The sequence below is a fragment of the Eleutherodactylus coqui genome, chromosome 1 (assembly GCF_035609145.1).
Source record: "Eleutherodactylus coqui strain aEleCoq1 chromosome 1, aEleCoq1.hap1, whole genome shotgun sequence".
Classification (NCBI taxonomy): domain Eukaryota; kingdom Metazoa; phylum Chordata; class Amphibia; order Anura; family Eleutherodactylidae; genus Eleutherodactylus; species Eleutherodactylus coqui.
This window is the reverse complement of record NC_089837.1, coordinates 323,810,712-323,818,333: the sequence shown is the minus strand read 5'-3', so window position 1 is coordinate 323,818,333 and position 7,622 is coordinate 323,810,712. Positions and strand designations below refer to the sequence as shown.

General features: G+C 45.2%; 1 protein-coding gene across 1 annotated transcript in view; it reads left to right on the top strand.

Annotated features, from left to right (window-relative positions):
• The first annotated feature begins 540 nt into the window (after positions 1–540).
• LOC136575422 (ultra-long-chain fatty acid omega-hydroxylase-like) overlaps positions 541–7,622 on the top strand; it is a 162,528-nt gene continuing 155,446 nt past the window's right edge. Inside the window, exon 1 of the mRNA XM_066575085.1 lies at positions 541–581. The gene's annotated coding sequence lies outside the window, so the exon portion shown is untranslated. The remainder of the gene's footprint in view (positions 582–7,622) is intronic.

The following is a 7,622-nucleotide window of genomic DNA, read 5'->3' as shown; positions in this document are numbered from 1 at the left end:
GAGTCCACTGCGCAAGGTCCAGAAAGCCATTTGCAATTGACCATGGTCAGGTGAATCCTGCAATGCCACAGACAGGCTATCACTCACATAATGGTGCAGGGCAGGGCAGTCTTTTTGGTGACTAGGCATCTGAAACTGTGGTTTAGTATGAAGTATCACATTGTGGAAGGCATCTGTGTCCACTTGCCTGAAGGGCAGCATTTCCATCACCAGCAGCTGTAGTTTGCTTGTATTCAGGCTCTGTGCTTGGGAGTGATTGGTGAGATATTTTTTTTATGCTTCCATAGCTGGGGAAAGATAGGCTTGCTGCTGACCTGGGATACACTAGAATATGGGGTAGATGTCCATATCGGTGAAGATGGAGGTGATGGTGGCTCAGCTTCTGTTTCCCGTCTTCCAATCCTGGTTTTGAAAATAGCAGCCCAGTCATCAGTGCCAGAGGAGAGGCCTGAAGTAGACGTGCTGCTTCCCCTACACAATACTACCTCTCTGTGCTCAGAGGCTACTGCATGAACAGAGGAAGATTAAGGAAGAGGCAGCTACATCAGCGGAAAAAGGAGACTCTTGGCCCTCTGGCCCAGGTGGGCTCTCCAAAGCAGCGGGCGATGGGAGTTAATGTGGCTGTTATGCATGTTGTGTTAAAGTTGTTTATGTTCCCACTGCATTTTAAACACTTACCAAAGATCTTCAGATGACCGCTCTTCAGCTGCAGTTTTAAAGAATGCCCAGGCTGCATAAGTCCTGTGAGCAGACCTAGCTTAGGGCATGATGTTGCTGCTGCGACTAGTAGTAGCAGATGATGGCAGTATAGCTTTTGCTTTTCTGTGACACCCTACTCCCTGTCTTCGCAGGTGCTGCTCTCCGAAAAGTTACTTCTTTTTCCTTCTACGAGCTGCTGTGATGACTTTCCCTGCCTGTCCACGTGCCGTCAAACACCTCTTTATCTTTCATCTCGTCTTCCTCTTCATTGTACTTCTCCTGCTTGCAGAGGGCTGACTGTGCACTGACTCACCTTCATCTTCTTCTTCAGAGGAAAATAAATGGTTGGGCATCCATCAGTACATACAATGTCTTCGTTTCTCCCTTTGGTTGTTTGGACTGTTCCATTGACATCCATGACACTGAATGATCAAACAGCTCCTCAGACTGACCCATTTGGACAGCTTTGGAGGTGTGGGGGATTTGTCATAGAGTGTAGTAGAGTTGGGATGCACATGACCAACTGGTGCAAATGTAACACCCCAATGAACTTACTGTATGTATGGCCAGAGGCCTAGTCTTTGTCACGGTGATGCCACACTCTAATTGGTCACTGCGGATGGTATGTTGCAGAAATAACGCAGACAAGTCCAGTTTAGTTTAGCAATCTGAGGGTGAGCTCAGATTTACTATCTTTGGTATATGCAAGAACAGGTTAACTTCACAACTCTGTAGACGTATTTATCAGGTATATAAGGATGCAGTACTAAGCAGGCAAAATACAACAGTATTGTCTTAATGATACTCGGACTTCAACTCTCTCTCTTATTTTCCTGAAGATTGATTTACTAGACAATTTCCCACTAGTGAATTTAGATGAAAATATTTAGATAGATTTGACTGTAGGATTTTATGAAGCAGAGGGACAAGTCGCTGTATTGCTAATCCTGGCTTTGACTTCACCGGGTAGCTATAACTCACTGTTAGATGAAGATGGACCTCAGAAAGGATCTTCTGTTTTCTGTGCTGTGGGATGCCAAAGGAGTGGGTTGATCACCACACTCTACCTTGGGTAATGATAACTCACTGAACTACTCCTCCTCTCTGACCACGGAACTGCAACCTCACCTTACTCACTTCTGGCCGAGTCTGACTAACTGCTCTGTGTCACTTTCTTTTATAACCTCTCTCTCTGGCATAGGGACTTGTATCTGTGCTTCCCACCCTTGGGCTCTGCACCAGTAAGATCAAACCTGACTGTCAGCCAATGAGAGACCAGCTGACATCAGGGTTGAGCTCTATGCCTAAAGCAGAAGGGGAGACACAGGGTCTCTCCCACAGATGGCACCTTCTGTATCCATAAACGGCATACAGACAGGTGAGACAGGACAATTGTACAGTGAGTGTTCTGCAGAACCCGCGGGCCACTACACAGACTGACTGGTGTGAGCCTGTGACTGGGAGGAAAAGGAGGTGGTGGTAGTTGAGGCATGTTGTGTCATTCACTCTATGGCCTGTGCTGTGGATGTAACGCACGGGCAGAACCACTTCTAAGGAATGGCAGTGGGTTTGTCCTCGCTTCCTGCAGAATGTGAAGCCATTGCTTCAGTGGGAGCTGGCCTGTTCTTTAGCACCACTACCACCATGACTATCAAAATGTGCCCTACTACTTATTTTCTTAGGCCACTCTTACACACACTGTTGTTAAAATGTAGCACTTCAAATGCAACGTATTACCATGTTTTTGTCCATTTTACAGCATTTAACAGCGTTCTTTAACGCACACCATCATGACAATGGGTGATAAGGTGTTGTTAAAAAGTGCCAGAAGGCACTAAAATAGAGCAGACAGTGTTTGAAAATTGTGGCGTTAGAAACGCCGTATTTGAAAGCTAGTTTGCAAAACCCCATTGAAATCAATGGAGGCGGTGAACGCTGTAAAAAGCATTGCGTGTGAGAGTGGCCTTGTTGTACCAAAATGTTTTTATTTGGTAATTTTTTTATAGAATTTTTTTTTCGTTTAGTTTTTACTTTAGTTTTAATTAACTATTCAGTTATCTGTTTACTTTGCAGAGAAGCACTGGCTGCTGTATAACGTATGCAAGTAATTTCTATTGTGCAGACTCGAGACTTTGAAAAATGTCTGATGACACGAACACACATTATGTGTTTAGCTGTTTCCCTGTTTGTTTTTTAATTCAGAAAACCCCACCAAAACTTGCCTTACAACGTATTAGGCCGCATCTGACACTGCAATACAGAATATACACGCACTCTAAAAAAATCTCACACCTAGAAGAAGTTGTCGGAGTTGAATTAAACTTTCTATGCAATTGTAACGTTGATATAAGTGTACTGGCCCAAAGTATATATGTCTGGCCCCTCCATAATTGTCATACATGTCATATCTTAAATGTGGATGCACTGTGCAGATTGGCTTGTCTTTAGTTATATGTATTGCACAGCTGCAGCATGTAAGAGGGTAATGTCTGTGAATGACTGGCATATGCCTGGAAATTGTAACCAATTGTCATGTCACGTGGGTATGAAAGATATATATAGGAGTTCCTTTTCTTCAACGGTAGAGTGTGGAGGGAGAGTGCCGACCACATGGGGGTACCTTCAACTCCCATGTGGTGAAGAATGGCAGCTGAGGAGAGGTACCCTGATGTTTCAACCCCAGGACCCCTACCTTGAATGAGAGTGAGAGAAGGAGCTGCTGTGCAGTGTCCAAGTATCCACCTGCAAGTGAGTGTCAGTGGGGTGTTGTGTCCTTCTCTGGTGTGTGTCCAGGAGTGGAGTCATACAGGTAACGTACACTGTAGGCCCGGTTTTATCCTGTGTTATCCTGACTTCGTTGAGCTGTTCCGCCTGCACTAGTGTGTGAAGTTTTCAGGTGGAGAAGTAAAGTTCCAGTCACTGCCCATTCCCAGTGGTTGAGTTTTCCTAATTCAACTGTGTGTGGACTCTTGTTTGCCAGTCGGACATCCAATGGAGTAAAGGAATGGTGGTGTCACCTGTGACAATTTTTCAGGTCCATCACACCACTTATTCAGGTAACCGTTATCACAGCATTGCCTGGAAGAGGTTACGCACGTCCCTCAGGGGAGGAGTTGGTAGAGCCACTGTGACAAGTGCCATCTCTACCCTGCCATCTCCTCAGTGTGTGCCTTGTGCCTCAGTCGCTGCAGGATGTTGCATAAGTAAGTGATTACAATATCAGAGCAAAAAGATAATTTATTGTATACTAGCGTACCCGTCGCGCGTTGCTGCGAAGACAGACATACATACATACATTCGTTTTTATATATCTAGATGACGGCAGCAGCGACCACTGAGGTTTTGTAGGCCGCTGCTTCCCCCTTGCAGGCTGAATAAAATAGCCGTTGTGTGGAACATCCAATTTATCCGGCTGCTGTGGCTTCTTGGGAAGATAGCCTAGTACATGTTTGCCCACTTCCAACTCCAATGGAGACTGACTGTAAATGGCTGGCGTGCTCTAGTATTTATGGTTCCAAGCTGCACGTGTCATTGCATACAGTCTATCTATCTATCTATCTATCTATCTATCTATCTGGGTTATTGCATACAGTCTATCTATCTATCTATCTATCTATCTATCTATCTATCTATCTATCAGGGTTATTGCATACAGTCTATCTATCTATCTATCTATGACATCAGGAAATGAGAGAATTAGATTCCGTACGTAAAATTTGAACGCTAATTCTTTGGCGCTTTGAATTGAATAATCGAGTCGCTGCTTCCCCCTTGCGGGCTGAATAAAATAGCCGTTGGGTGGAACATACAATTTATCTGGCTGCTGTGGCTTCTTAGGAAGATATCCTAGTACTTGTTTACCCACTTCCAACTCCAATGGTAATTGGCTGGCGTGCTCTAGTGGTTCCAAGCTGTACGTGTCATAATAGAGCCTTAATGACATCACAATGCAGCTTATGAGAACATGTTGGGGCATGTTCGCGCGTTGCTGCGAAGACAGACATACATACATACTACGTTTTTATATATCTAGATGCCGGCAGCAGCGACCACTGAGGTTTACCGCTGGGGTATGTCACTCTTATTACTAATGGGGGGAGTGTCACTATTATTACTGCTGTGGGATGTCACTATTATCGCTGGGGTGAAGGTGTCACTATTACCGCTGGGGTATGTGTACATGTGGCAGAAATGGGCAGGGCTCTTTCAGAATAGACCGGGTGCAGATTTTGACTGCTTTTTAGATGCGGAAATGCTGCAGAATTTTCCACAGAAATCTCCGCTGAGCACATTCTGCAGTATTTCCGCGTCCAAAAAGCAGTCAGAATCTGCACCCGGTCTATTCTGAAACAGCCTTGTCCTTTTTAGAACGACGGGGGTAAAATCATACGTTGTGATAAGCCCCGCCCCCTGACGTGTTGGCACTTTGCGATACATAAGTGGGTTTTGGGTTGTAGTTTGGGCACTCGGTCCCTAAAAGGTTCGCCATCACTGGCCTAGTACATGTTTGCCCACTTCCAACTTCAATGGAGACTGACTGTAAATGGCTGGCGTGCTCTAGTATTTATGGTTCCAAGCTGCACGTGTCATTGCATACAGTCTATCTATCTATCTATCTATCTATCTATCTATCTAGGTTATTGCATACAGTCTGTCTATCTATCTATCTATCTATCTGGGTTATTGCATACAGTCTATCTATCTATCTATCTATCTATCTATCTATCTATCTATCTATCTATCTATGACATCAGGAAATGAGAGAATTAGATTTTGTAGGCCGCTGCTTCCCCCTTGCGGGCTGAATAAAATAGCCGTTGGGTGGAACATACAATTTATCCGGCTGCTGTGGCTTCTTAGGAAGATATCCTAGTACTTGTTTACCCACTTCCAACTCCAATGGTAATTGGCTGGCGTGCTCTAGTGGTTCCAAGCTGTACGTGTCATAATACAGCCTTAATGACATCACAATGCAGCTTTATAGAACATGTTGGGGCATGTTCAAGGGCGTCCGATGTTGATGACATCAGTGATGACATCACAATAGCAGGTGGCTTACTTATTCGATCTACGTGGGGGGGGGGCGTAACTTTCGACGACGCTCGCGCGCCATTTATCGTAGGATATTTGTACTATGCCTATAATCTTCCCAGGAGTGTACTTAACAACTTCCCAAAGTTTCATGGCGATCGGATGAATGGTGTAGTAGCGCATAAAGGACAAACAGACACGCACGCACGCACGCACGCAGACACGCACGCAGACAGACATACATTCAATTTTATATATATAGATAGCTGAACACTTGAAGGGAAGCTCTAGTACCCTGTTGTACCGCTTCTAGCTTGGATACAAGAAGTGATACAGGCGGGCATGCAGGCTCTCGTACACTATTGTACCGCCTCTAGCTTGGATACAAGATGTGATACAGGTGGGCATGCAAGCTCTAGTACCCTGTTGTATTGCCTCTAGCTTGGATACAAGATGTGATATAGGTGGGCATGTAGGCTCTAGTACTCTATTGTACCGCCTCTAGCTTGGATACAAGATGTGATACGGACAGGCATTGAGGCTCTAGTACCCTGTTGTATCATCTTTATTTTGGATACAAGATGTGATACAGGTGGCCATGGAGGCTCTAGTACACTGTTGTACCGCCTTTAGCTTGGATACAAGATGTGATACGGGCAGGCATGGAGGCTCTAGTACCCTATTGTACCCCCTCTAGCTTGGATACAAGATGTGATACGGGTGGGTATGGAGGCTCTAGTAGCCTGTTGTACTGCCTCTAGCTTAGATACAAGATGTGACACGGGCGGGCATGGAGGCTCTAGTACCCTGTTGTACCGCCTTTAGCTTGGTTACAAGATGTGATACGGGCAGGCATGGAGGCTCTAGTACCTTGTTGTATCACCTCTAGCTTGGATGCAAGATGTGATATGGATGGACATGGAGGCTCTAGTACCCTGTTAAACTGTCTATAGTTTGGATACAAGATGTGATGCGGGTGACCAAGGGGCTCTAGTACCCTGTTGTACCACCTTTAGCTTGGATGCAAGATGTGAAAAGGATGGACATGGAGACTCTAGTATCCTGTTGTACTGCCTCTAGCTTCGATACAAGATGTGATATGGGCAGGTATGGAGGCTCTAGTACCCTGTTGTACCACCTCTAGCTTGGATGCAATTCATCGATACGACTATCCAATTTTTTGCATTTCAATAATGCGCCTCTTAACTTTGTTAATTTTCCTGGCACAGATTGCATGAGAAAACAGTCCTACATGCATTGCACCAGATTTAGGTCCCCTTTCCGGGGGCGATGCGAAGCCACCGCCCGGGAACAGGAGCAGCCGCTGATTCTCTGCCGGTCAGCCCTATCTGATAGATAAGCTGGCCGTAGAGAATCGGGGCAATTTGCAGCATGCAGCGAATAGCCCGCCGCGAGTGGAGAATCGCAATGATTCTCCGCTCGTGGACAGGTGCCGGCGCTTTCCATAGCAATGCTATGGAAATCGTCGGCCGGCGTGATTCACCGGTGGTCTACCGCTGGCATAATCACGCCCATGGACAGGCACCCTTATGATGTGTTTTAGACACTTTCAGACACTTTTTTTCAACATGTTTGAAAAGAAGCATGGCTTCATGGGAAGGGGCGTGTCCTAAATACATAAAAAATTGCACTGAATTTACACCAAACTTTTGGTCCAAAATCTGCAGTAAAGCAAACCAATAGGTGTTATAAACTCACACTAGATCTAAAAATGCACCATCATCCAACATGGGTCCCTGTGATAATCTGGCACATTTTAAACCTGTCTAACCTAAAAGCTCTTTCACACTGGCATATTCGCGCTACGTATTATGCACAGAAATTTTGTGCGCATAATACGCACTCAATAGAATCCATTTATTTAACAAGTT